The 13,958-nt window shown below is 40.2% G+C and overlaps 1 protein-coding gene across 1 annotated transcript in view; it reads right to left on the reverse strand.

The window, feature by feature from the left end:
• The window catches only part of LOC127456167 (DNA damage-binding protein 1-like), a 79,562-nt gene that overhangs the window by 45,208 nt on the left and 20,396 nt on the right, over positions 1-13,958 (reverse strand). The window lies entirely within an intron of this gene.

The following is a 13,958-nucleotide window of genomic DNA, read 5'->3' on the forward strand; positions in this document are numbered from 1 at the left end:
TGAGTTATTTGGCAACATGTCCTACCACTGTTCGGCGCCATATTGGAAGTTGCTGCAAAACTTCAGCTTTTAATGGCCTCAAAAAAAGCTATTTTTCTGGAATCAGATGAACAAACCAGGTGAATTATGATAAAAAAAAAAAAAATTAAGACATTAATAAACCAAATGATACTTGATATTTATTATCTTTGTATTAAAAAGCAATACTATGTATTTGAAAAGATGGATTTCATTTTTTTGTTTCTGGAGTTACTGCAGGACACTGCCTGAGTGATGCTCACAAAGATAGATGCAGTAAAAGAAAATAAATGAATAAAAACTGCTGATAAATGGATTAAATGAAAATATTTAAGAAGCCTCTTGAGCTCAAACAAGATTTAATGCTCTGTCTGTAATTATAATCCAGAAATATGTTTTCATGTTGGCTTATAAGGAACAGTGCCTTTGAAATCCTGTTTCCTCAAAGCAGAATAATTATTTTATTTGTTTAAACAACAATAACAAACATGCTCTGTTGTAAGTGTTTTTTATTAATGAAAATATTAAACTTTTACCTTGACTCTACTTTTACAAATGACCCCTATTGTTCCTAATAAGCCCACTGAGCAAATAAACCATTGAACCTCATATTAAACTGAACTCCTTGTCAATGCTACATATTGAATCTGTTTTCATTGCAGGGAGAAAAATGAAAAGACAGAGGACAAAATTATAAGGACTGCCAGATTTAGAATTTAAAGGTTTAATTAACTGGTTATGATGTTTGAGTCTAAATTTTCAAAAATAATCAAAATTGAGGTGTTTTAGTAAAATGTGAAGCATTTACATTTTTAAAAGCATAGTGGGCTTATTAAGAACACATGTGGGCTTAAATGGTACACATGTTCCTCATAAGCCCACTCCAGACTTTTCATGTTTGCAGTTAAATAAAGTAACTTAATGTTGTCAGTTTATCACAAAACTTAACACAAGTGTTTAGATGATAGATTAATCTTTGATTTAATTCTAATTTTATTGGAAGGCTGTTAACATTTATATAAGAAAGCATGTAAAACTTAGATTTAGGTGGGCTTAACTGGGTCACTTCCCCTACATGTTTCACTGGTGTTTTTAAATTGAATGCGCTGTCACATTTACCTATGCACGGTGGAATTTCATGGGCAAAGGTGGTGTGGGCAGACACTGAGCGCATGTCAAACCAGCAAAGCCTAATTGCCAAGCACACAGAGGTCACTTCCAAATCAAGAAACTTCCTATTGGTCACCAATCTTGAAATCCGCAAGGGGAAATTCTTCACTACCTGAAATCCACTGCATGAAATACTGTACCCAATCAGGCAGATTCCCATTGAGAGGACTGTACTTTGCCAGTGGATACAGCCTTAAGTAAACATTGTTTCATTTTTTTTTTTTTATTTTTTTAAGAATGACCGTATATGATCTCGCTTTTTTTTTTTTTTTCTAAATTCAGTCCCCCCAATCCATTCCATGTATTAAAGTTCAATCAATGTCTTTCTAGCAAGTCAGTCTACTGGTGGCCATCTTTGGAATGCTCCCAGGAGGCTATTTCTACTCATGAAAGTGCAGCTCCTATAAACAGAATGGGGAAAGACCGAATTTCAAAAATGGTTGGTTAAGATTACAACCAAAGACAACATTTGAGGGGGTCACATGACGCCATGCAAGAAGCAGACGTCTAAGCGACGAGCTCTGCGCACTTTGCTAAATTTTCAATTATTTTCATGTTATAATCTGGTGAATTTGATACACCCAGTTACACAATTGCTCTTTGATGCAAAACATGGCGAAGAAGTCAAAATCCTCAGGCTCTGGAGACATTAAAAGACACTTACGTGTTCAGGATGAAAGCCCCAACAGGCCTACAGACCGGGGACTCGATTTAGATGACGTGGCGGGAGAGGAGATCCATCGTCAGTTGTCCAACATGTCGGTGATGTTGACGAAGGTTCTTGCTGACTTGGAGGATCTCGCTGTAATACGTCGATCGATTACGGTGATGGAAATAAAATTCTCTGAGTTAGTTACAAGAGTGACTGATGTTGAGAGTCGAATCGATTGTCTGGAAACTTCGGAGAGGAAATTAACCGCTAATCTGCCTGCGACCAAAGTTGATTTGGAACGTCTCCTTGAAAAGCTTGAAGATCTTGAGAATAGAAGCCGCACGAATAATGTTCGAATTGTTGGAATTCCTGAGCATGAGGAGGGCAGAGATATGGTCAAATTCCTAGACGAGCTCTTCCCAAGTCTGCTCGACATAAGGCCACAAGCTGGAAATCGAGCGATCACACAGAGTCCCAGCTCATAGATTTGCTGAGGGAGACAGGCCCCGACCGATTCTGGCCAGATATCTGAGATCCGATAAAGATCTTGTGTTGCGCCAGGCGAGGAGCAAAGGGAAGCTTTCTTGGAAGAACCATAATATTTTCTTGTTCCCGGACTTTGCGAACTCGACAAGAGAGAAACGCGATCGGTTCAAGGAATGTAAGAAACTCTTACATTGGCGAAAGATCTCGTTTGCTCTGATGTTTCCAGCCAAACTGAGAATAGAAACGAAGGTCGGTCGCAAAGTATTTACATGTCCCAATCAGGCAATGTCTTTATTGAAACACTGGGTGAGTAAACCATTGGATGTGTGTGGGTCGACTCGCTGTATTTACTCTTGAGGAAGCTGGGCGACATTGTGTTTTTTGCGTTGGCTCCGCCGTGTGGCTGGAGCTTGTTTTGTGAATAACACTTTCCTTAAAGAAGCTTTTGCATTGATGAAACATTACTTTTGCATTGAAGTTCCCAGCCAGTTTGAGAGTGGACACTACAGATGACCGCAAAATATCTACATGCTCACACAAAGGATGTCTTTTATAAAGTTGACGGATTGTGTAAGTCATGGTATATACTTTTATGCGGCCTCTGAGTGAATTGACTCGACCATCCGGGGAACCGTGATGCCGGTTTTGTTTCTTTTTGTGTTGGTTCCTCCTAGTGGCTGGAGCTTGTTCTATTGAATAACACTCCTTTGGAAAGCTGTGGATAAATCTGTTTGTTCTTCGTGCTTATTCCTCCTGCTGGCTGTAGTTTGTGTTGAGTTTTTTTTTTTTTACGGGACATTGGAATGATTAAGTCATCCGATGAACTTAACAGCTAGCTCAATGAATATTCGTTTGTCTGTCCGAGGAATTTGAACGGTTTTATATCAGCTGGAATTTGTTTTGTGGAAGATCACACCTTTGAGACAGTTCTGTGAATGAATCTACACATTCTTTGTGTTCATTCTTCATACTGACTGGGTTTATTTTACAGAGTATTTTCTGGCAAAATTGTGCAATCAGATGGCAAAGTTGTCATGGGGGCTCGTGGGCGTACATGGACCTTTTGAGTTTAGAGGGATTGTCGCCGGTTGGCGCCATCGTGCGTGGGGTTAATGCGCACGTTGTTCTTTTTTCTGTTTGTTTTGTTCGGGGGGAAGTTCGGGGTTTGATTGTTTCACTAATGGGGAATGTGGTCTGTATAATCTTGTTTTTGACACACAATTTATTTTTTCTATTATATCAAAATGTCAAATGTTAATACGAGTATGCTATCTCTCTCCACATGGAATGTGAATGGGTTGGGGCACCCCATAAAAAGGAAGGAAGGTTATTTATTTTCTTAAACGTAAGAAATATGATATAGTGTTTCTTGAAGAAACACATCTTTCCCCACAGGAAGCTGAAAAATTTGGGAAGATATGGGGTGGACATATTTTTCTTTAGAGCTGGCTCAAGTAGGACCAAGGGAGTCATTATATTGGTAAATAAACATCTACAATTCAAATGTCTCAAACAGACTAAAGATAAATTATTCATTATTGTTTTAGCTGAAATTCAAGGGCAAAGGTTGATTTTGGCTAATATTTACACACCTAACGCTGATAATCAGGGCCTTTTTATAGATCTTGAAGGGATGTTGCAAACCGCTGGCACCCCTCATGATATGATATTGGGAGGACACTTTAATCTTTTGATGGACTCAGTCCTTGATCACAGTGAAGCAAAGTGTAAACCCCCTAGAGCAACATTGACGCTTCACAGGATGTGAATCAAGATAAAAATCTTGGTCTTATGGATATTGAGACTTTTTTGCATCAGTCCATAAGATTTATTCTAGAAAAGATTTTTTTTTTTTTTTTTTTTTAAATATCTAAATCCCTCATTTCATCTGTTGTGGATTGCTCAACTGGAAACATTTTAGTGTCAGATCACGCCCTGGTGAGTTTAGAGGTAATACCACATATAGAGAAAAAGAAATCATATAGTTGGTGCCTTAATGTGTCCCTTTTGCAAAATCCTGATTTCCAACAAATGTTAAAGACTGAAATCAGTGTTTATATGGAGACCAACTGGTCCTCAGTATCCTCTGTGGGCATGGCTTGGGAGGCACTTAAGGCAGTTCTTAGGGGTCAGATCATACAGTATGCCTCATTCATCAAAAAATCCAAAGCACAAGAACTCGTGGAGTTGGAAGGAAATATTAAAAGTGCAGAGGCAGAGCTGAAGCACTGTATGTCAGCTGATGGCCTCAGAGAATTGACCCGATTGAAATATATATATAAAATAATATTTTGCTGCGGAAAGTGGAGGTTTGGCTATTCAGAGCAAGACAGTCATACTTTGAGTCGGGTGACAAAGCAGGGAAGCTTTTGGCTAGATATATAAAGCAGAGATAGTCTTTTTCTACCATTCCCTCAGTGAAATCTGTTGGTGGTGAAATATTTGCCTCAGCCATTGATATTAATAATGCCTTTAAAGAATTCTATATTGATCTTTATAGTTCCACGTCTTCGTCTACTGATGAATATATTAGAAACTTTGTGGAACCATTAGATCTTCCTAAACTAACGATTGAGCAAAAAAAACTCTTGATTCTGAGATAACCTTGGAGGAACTTGACGAGGTAATTAAGTCCCTACCTACTGGCAAGGCTCCGGGGGCCAGATGGTTTTGCCACAGAATTTTTTAGATCTTATGCTACAGAACTGGCTCCACTTTTGTTAGAAGTTTATACTGAATCATTAAAGAATGGAAAGCTTCCTCCAACCATGACACAAGCCTGGATCAGTCCGATTCTTAAAAAGGACAAAGATCCAAGCGAGTGTAAAAGTTACCGTCCAATCTCCCTGATCCAACTAGATGTAAAAATATTGTCAAAAATGTTGGCTAACCGATTAAGTAAGGTTATGACATCTCTCATTCATATAGATCAAGTGGGATTTATTCGGGGCCGTAGCTCTTCTGATAACATCTCATCAATATCATGTGGTCAGTAGCGAATAATCAATCTCCGATCGCTGCCATCTCACTTGACGCCGAAAAGACGTTTGATATGGTAGAATGGGATTATCTTTTTAAGATTTTGGAAATGTATGGGTTCGGGAGTACATTTATTGACTGGATTAAGTTACTTTATAGACACCCTGTAGCAGCGGTACAAACAAATGGATTATTTTACTCTGGATAGGGGCACTCGGCAGGGCTGCCCTCTTTCCCCATTATTGTTCTGTCTTGCCCTGGAACCATTAGCAGCCGCGATAAGAAAGGAGGATGATTTTCCAGGGGTGGTTGCGGGAGGTGTGGCACATAAGCTTCTGTTTTACGCAGATTATATTTTATTATTTGTCTCTGAACCTACTAGATCTATGCCTTGCCAGAATTATTAATTCCTTTTCCAAGTTCTCAGGATACAAAGTCAATTGGTCTAAATCCGAAGCTTTGGCTCTGACAGCGTACTGTCCAGTAACGGCTTTCCAGCCGGGCGTCTTCCAGTGACCCAAACAGGGCATTAAGTATTTGGGGATTTTATTCCCAGCAAATTTGTCTGATTTAGTTAGAGTTCATTTTGACTCTTTAATAAAAAGGTTTTCAAGCGATGTGGGCAGGTGGGCTTCATTACATTTATCGATGATTGGGAAGGTTAATGTTATTCAAATGAATTGTATTCCAAAATTCAACTACCTGCTTCAGTCTCTCCCTGTAGATGTCCCCCTCTCTTATTTCAAGCAATTTGATAGCATAGCGAAGTCCTTTATTTGGAATGGTAAGCACTCCAGGTTAAATTTCAATAAGTTACATAGGCCGGTTGACAATGGTGGGTTAGGCCTACTCTTTCCAATGAGAGAATGCTGCATTATCTGCCTTACGGAAACTTGGATGTCTGCGGAGATTCCAGACTCAGCCATTGAACCCGCGGGGTACTCCGTGCACCGAGCGGACAGAGCGAAAGATCTCTCAGGTAAAAGCAGAGGTGGTGGTGTATGTTTTATGATCAACAAATCCTGGTGTGATCAGAGGAATGTACATTCTATCAAGTCTTTCTGCTCTCCTGATCTGGAATTTCTCATGCTTCTGTGTCGACCATTCTGGCTACCTAGGGAATTCACAGCGGTCATTATCACTGCTGTGTACATCCCCCCACAAGCCGACACAGACCGGGCACTCAAGGAACTGTACAGGATTATAAGCAAGCAGGAAACCACGCACCGAGGGACTTTAATAAAGCCAGTTTCAAATTAGTCGCACCAAAATACCACCAGCACATTAGTTTCAACACACGAGGGGACCGGGTTTTGGACCATTGCTACTCTCCCTACCGAGATGGCTACAAATCCCTACCCCACCCACCATTTGGCAAATCAGACCACTCTTCCATTCTGCTCCTGCCCGCTTACAGGCAGAAACTGAAACAGGAAGCACCCACTCTCAGAACGATCCAGTGCTTGTCAGACCAATCAGACTCTACGCTACAAGACTGTTTTCATCACATGGACTGGGAGATGTTCCGGTCCGCCTCTGATGACGACATTGAGCTTTACGCTGATAGTGTAATGTGTTTCATCAGAAAGTGTGTAGAGGACGTCGTTCCGACCAGAACACGGATCTATCCGAACCAGAAGCCATGGATTAATAGCGATGTTCGCGCGGCACTTAATGTGCGGACCGCCGCTTTTAATTCCGGGAACGCAGAGGAGCACAAACAAGCCAGTTATGCCCTCTGAAAAGATCAGAAAGATCAGAAAGATCAGAACAGCAAAACGCCAGTACAGGGACAAGATTGAAGAACAGTTTAACACCACCAACTCTAGAAGCATGTGGCAGGGAATTAACATCATCACGGACTTTAAAGGGAATAAAAACTCCGCCATGAACACCGCTGCCTCTCTCCGTCATTCCGGGCCGCGTCATCAGAGCGTGCGCGAACCAGCTGGCTGGTGTTTTTACGGACATTTTCAACCTTTCCCTCTCTTTGTCTGTAGTCCCCACATGCTTTAAAATGTCCACCATTGTGCCTGTTCCAAAGCAATCAAAAATTACTTGCTTAAATGACTGGCATCCTGTTGCTCTGACCCCCATCATCAGCAAATGCTTTGATAGACTAATCAGAGATTACATCTGCTCTGTGCTGCCTCTCTCGACCCATTGCAGTTTGCTTACCGCAACAACCGCTCCACTGATGATGCCATTGCATCTACACTACACACTGCTCTCTCCCACCTGGAAAAAAGAACACTTGTGAGAAAGTTGTTTGTAGACTACAGCTCAGCATTCAACACCATAGTGCCCTCCAAGCTTGATGAGAAACTCCGGGCTCTGGGCTTAAACAGCTCGCTGTGCAGCTGGATCCTGGACTTCCTGTCAAGCAGACGCCAGGTGGTTAGAATAGGCAGCAACATCTCATCACTGACCCTCTACACTGGAGCCCCACAGGACTGTGTTCTCAGCCCACTCTTGTATTCCTTGTACACACATGACTGTGTGGCAACACATAGCTCCAATGCCATCATTAAGTTTGCTGATGACACAACGGTGTTAGGTCTGATCACTGACAATGATGAAACAGCCTACAGAGAGGAGGTGGTGACACTGGTGTCAGGAGCACAACCTCTCCCTCAACGTTAGTAAGACAAAGGAGCTTCAGAAGAAAAGACAGAGAACACAGTCCCATCACCATCAATGGAGCACCAGTGGAGAGAGTCAGCAGCTTCAAGTTCCTGGGTGTCCACATCACTGAGGAACTCACATGGTCCATCCACACTGAAGTCGTTGTGAAGAAGGCTCATCAGCGCCTCTTCTTCCTGAGATGGCTGAGGAAGTTTGGAATGAACCGCCACATCCTCACACGGTTCTACACCTGCACTGTAGAGAGCATCCTGACTGGCTGCATCTCCGCCTGGTACGGCAATAGCACAGCCCACAACTGCAAAGCACTGCAAAGGGTGGTGCGAACTGCCAGACACATCATCGGAGGTGAGCTTCCCTCCCTCCAGGACATACACTATATTGCCAAAAGTATTCGCTCACCCATCCAAATAATTGAATTCAGGTGTTCCAATCACTTCCATGGCCACAGGTGTATAAAATGAAGCACCTAGGCATGCAGACTGCTTCTACAAACATTTGTGAAAGAATGGGCCGCTCTCAGGAGCTCAGTGAATTCCAGCATGGTACTGTGATAGGATGCCACCTGTGCAACAAGTCCAGTCATGAAATGTCCTCGCTACTAAATATTCCACAGTCAACTGTCAGTGGTATTATAACAAAGTGGAAGCGATTGGGAATGACAGCAATTCGTAATCACGTAAAATGACAGAGCGGGGTCAGCGGATGCTGAGGCGCATAGTGCGCAGAGGTCGCCAACTTTCTGCAGAGTCAATCGCTACAGACCTCCAAAGTTCATGTGGCCTTCAGATTAGCTCAAGAACAGTGCGTAGAGAGCTTCATGGAATGGGTTTCCATGGCCGAGCAACTGCATCCAAGCCATACATCAAGTGCAATGCAAAGCGTCAGATGCAGTGGTGTAAAGCACACCGCCACTGGACTCTAGAGCAGTGGAGACGCATTCTCTGGAGTGACGAATCACGCTTCTCCATCTGGCAATCTGATGGACGAGTCTGGGTTTGGCGGTTGCCAGGAGAATGGTACTTGTCTGACTGCATTGTGCCAACTGTGAAGTTTGGTGGAGGGGGGATTATGGTGTGGGGTTGTTTTTCAGGAGCTGGGCTTGGCCCCTTAGTTCCAGTGAAAGGAACTCTGAATGCTTCAGCATACCTTTGTGGGAACAGTTTGGAGATGGCCCCTTCCTGTTCCAACATGACTGCGCACCAGTGCACAAAGCAAGGTCCATAAAGACATGGATGAGCGAGTTTGGTGTGGAAGAACTTGACTGGCCTGCACAGAGTCCTGACCTCAACCTGATAGAGCACCTTTGGGATGAATTAGAGCGAAGACTGCGAGCCAGGCCTTCTCGTCCAACATCAGTGTCTGACTTCACAAATGCGCTTCTGGAAGAATGGTCAAAAATTCCCATAAACACACTCTTAAATCTTGTGGAAAGCCTTCCCAGAAGAGTTGAAGCTGTTATAGCTGCAAAGGGTGGGCCGACGTCATATTAAACCCTATGGATTAAGAATGGGATGTCACTTAAGTTCATATGCGTCTAAAGGCAGATGAGCGAATACTTTTGGCAATATAGTGTATATACCAGGTGGTGTGTGAAAAAAGCTCAGAGGATCATCAGAGACTCCAGCCACCTGAGCCATGGGCTGTTCTCACTGCTACCATCAGGCAGGCGGTATCGCAGCATCAGGACCTGCACCAGCCGACTCCATGATAGCTTCTTCCCCCACGCAATCAGACTTTTGAACTCTTGATCTCTCACGATCAAAATACATCAGCACTCCACTTTATTACTCTTACTCTTATTTCTCACACCGGACTGTCATAAATTATATTATTATTATATTATATTCTCTCTTAACAACTTACTATCAACCGACAGCCTGAATGTCAATACAGTACAATACAACCTACTGTACATTCTATATATACTTTTTCTATTGAATAATGTGCATCTATATTGTGTGTATTGTATACTGTACAGTGTATGTTATTATTTGTATATTGTGTTGTGTGTAATTGTGTATCAGATGTTTAAATTGTGCTGTGTTAATTTGATGTTATTGTAAATTGGTATATGTCTCATCACTGTCACGACTGCTATGTTGATCGGAACTGCACCCAAGAATTTCACACACCATTGCACTTGTGTATATGGCTGTGTGACAATAAAAGTGATTTGATTTGAAATGCTGTTCTTTTTACCTTTCTATTCATCAAAGAATCCACACAAAAATGTATCACGGTTTCCACAAAAATATTAAGCATGCAAAAATGGTTTTCAACACTGATAAAATAAGAACCAATCTTAATTGAGCACCAATAATAATTGATAATAGTTGAGCACAATATCAACATTTTACTATGATTTCTGAAGGATCATGTGACATTGAAGACTGGAGTTTTTTATTATTATGCCAGTCAAATTACAAACAATGAACATGACAATAGTCATTCCAACACATAGTATAAAATATAGAGCATATATAGACTACAAATAGAAAAAAATAATATACAGTATAATCTGTAAAATAAACAATACAAGTAAAATAAAGAAAAACAAAAACTAAATTAAAAACAAACAAACCATTGAAGACTGGAGTAATGATGCTGAACATTCAGCTTTGACATCACAGAAATAAAATTACATTTTAAATGATATTAAAACAGCTATTTTAAAGTGTATAGTTTCACAATATTACTGTTTTTACTGTATTTTTTTTTATCAAATAAAAACAGCCTTGGTGAGATTAAGAGATTTCTTTCAAAAACATTTAAAAATCTTAATGTTTACAAACTTTTGACCTGTACTGTATAGGCCCACACACACACACACACACACACACACACACACACACACACACACACACACACACACACACACACAGCCTATGTATGTATAAACACAGAGCTACACCAAACAGATTATGGTGCCTGTATTTATGACAATGTTAATATAACTACTGTTATTCACATAACTACATACAGTAACAAGTAAAAACACTTACCTTTGAGTTTGTGTTACATTCCACACATCCTGTGATCCGCTGTGTCCGTTAAAAGTTGAAAACGCACAGTGGATAGGTAACAGTTAAGTGAATGCAACTATTTATGTGATTTGGTTTGCCATTTGGATCTTACCGTGTTACTTAAACTGTATTGTTAAAAAAAAAAAAAAAGACAGTCGCAAAAACGAAACTTTTATTGGCACAAACCAGCACAAATGAAGCACAAACGATTGAGCTTATTTTGGGTGAATTTAAAGCATGTGGGGGGGCTGGTGATGTCATCGCCTATAATTCAACGTCTAATACTTTAAAAACCGAAGCAGCATAAATGAAACTTTTACCGGCACAAACCAGCACAAACAAACGAGACTATTTGGGGTGAATTTGGAGCATGTGGGGGGCTGAGTGATCTCAGAATGACCTATAAATATTATTTTAATATCTAAAAAACCGAAGCAGCACAAACAAATTTTTACAGCACAAACGGAGCACAAACGATTGAGACTATTTTGCCGACATTTTGCATTGGGTGGGGGGCCAACTTCACGCAGGTTTGTATTAGTGGGGTTTAAATGTAAAATGTTGATTCTTTATATATGTGTTGTTTTTCACTGTCATGTGCATATGAATCAATAAAAAGACATTTCAAATCAGCAGTAAATTCTGACAACACTGGTATCATAAATTGTGCTGCTTTACCTCAGATTACGAAAAAAAAATACTAATTTTTTAGGCTTGTATAGCTAATGCGCATGCACATTCTCAGGCAGTGGCGGGCTGTGCATTTACATCCTAGGCCTTCAGTGTGATTCATACCATTAAGAAAACACAGTTTCACAATGAATAAGACACCCTATGCCTTTGGGCATCATACATTATGTTGCAGCTAACTAGTAATACCAATTGACATTTTAAAAACATGTCCACGCACAAAAGCCAGAACTTGAAACGACACTTAATGCTCAAGTAAGCCTAATTTGAACTGCAGCATGACTATTTTGTGAAATGAACGTCTCCCAAACAGACATTAAAAAAATCATAATTTTTCATATGAATCTACCAAGGAGGTCTCAAAAAATCTATCAAATAATATTTGCAATTTTGCTTGCAATAAATTTCGTTTAGTCAGGGTACACGGTTATGCTGCGTTCCATTCCAGTTGGATGTGGGATATTCCTACTTGATATCTCCGACCATAAATGCATTCCATTCCCCGATATTCGGAACTGCAACGCTCCCGTTAGCTTAGCAGGGGTTTGACTCTCATTAGAGATGTCTCCTAGCAACCCAACTGATAAACAATGCTGCAGCGCTAGCATTTGTGCTTCAGGTGTATGATTATCCAAAGAGATTATAATTTACCATGTTTTATACACCTGTTTCTGCAGGCGTTTGTTAAACAAGCTTTAATATCATGTAATGTGGAAACAAACTCATTTATTGATATTACTTAATAAAGTGAATGTTTATCACTTTGTATATCTCCCTGAGTGTCGACATGTTTGTGTGACATCATGCCCCTGCATCTGGGTGAAATCGCAGTTGAGAATTTCTGCACGAGCCAACAAGTTGTAATTCTGATTTCAAGATGCATTCCATTGCACTTTTCCTAGTAGGAAGTTGTAAAATCCGACTTTCCGAGTTGCATGGAATGCAGCACTACTTTTCAAAACTTGATCCAACACTGAATGCTCAAGCAGCCTAATTTACGCTTAGAAAACTCCTGATGTTGCTATAACAATGCAAAAAGCACTTACCAGTTTACTTGAAGTGAAAATCAGTCCTTCTTTCCTCTTTAATTAATCAATCGCATGATCATGCAGAACATCTCGTGTTTTTAAATACATAAGGATCTCTTTCTCAGTGGTGATGTGGTAGTGACAGCCGACTTAGCAAGATCTCGCGTTTTTCACTCTTGGAATTGCGTATATCACTTGAAGCGTGATTGCGTCACTCAAGGTCAGCTAGAAAGCCTTGACCGGGACATATCCTAAAGATCACACCCACCAAGAACAAATAAATCAATCTGATTGGCTGATGAATCTGACAATCTGACTTTAGTTGCTCATTCATTTGCACTGTTGAGGGATTCTGAAGAAATTCTGAAGGCCTGATGGGGTGGAGCTCAGACTCACGCGCTGCTTCGGGCATGCGATTTGTGAAACAGTTGTCACACTTTGTTTGTAAGCATCAAGGAATAAATTCTGACTGGATAAACTTTTTGTTTTTCTCTGTTTGTTTGTAGATTAATTACGAGTGGAAAGTGATTAAAAATACATAGACAAAAAGATGACTGAGAATGAAAGGATGAAAAATATTTATTTGGCACGTTAGGCCAGCAGAGAAGGCTTTGCTGGCCCTGAGAAATCGCCACTGTTCTCGAGTAAATTGACATGCAATGTCTGTATCTAAAAGGTGATTGGCTCTTTTATCTATAAGGCGGGACTTCCTTTCTACATCCCATCACCAGTGGGCATTCCAATTTCTCCCATGAATTTTAATAGTGGCCTAAAGTGGCCCGTCTTTGCAAAATAGTCTCTGGTTTAATTCAATTTCATCATCAAAATGGTTTCTAATCATATGCATTCATAAAACTTTAAATCAAATTAAAATGTAACAATTACTTTTCAACATACCATTTTATTTTTTCATCAAATGAAGTGCTTCAGTAAAGATCCCCACAACACAATCGATAACACAACACTGGTCTTATTTTTGTCAAATAAAGTGCTGCACAACAGAGCAATACATGAAAATATTGATAAACTAAGGACTAAAAAATTTAATGTTTTTAATTTCAGTTCATTTGGAGCAGAAATTGTATTTTTGGTTCCAGCGTTCCACAGCCTCCTTTTCTCTAAATGGTAACCGGTTAGAACGATATAAAAAAAGAATGGTTAATAATGTTATTTTTAAAATATCAGTACTATGTGCTAAATACTGCACATTATAAGCTCAAAATAAGCAAAAATAGGTGATTAAATTTTTTTCCCATGTGGAGGAAT

This window comes from Myxocyprinus asiaticus, chromosome 18 (assembly GCF_019703515.2).
Source record: "Myxocyprinus asiaticus isolate MX2 ecotype Aquarium Trade chromosome 18, UBuf_Myxa_2, whole genome shotgun sequence".
NCBI lineage: Eukaryota > Metazoa > Chordata > Actinopteri > Cypriniformes > Catostomidae > Myxocyprinus > Myxocyprinus asiaticus.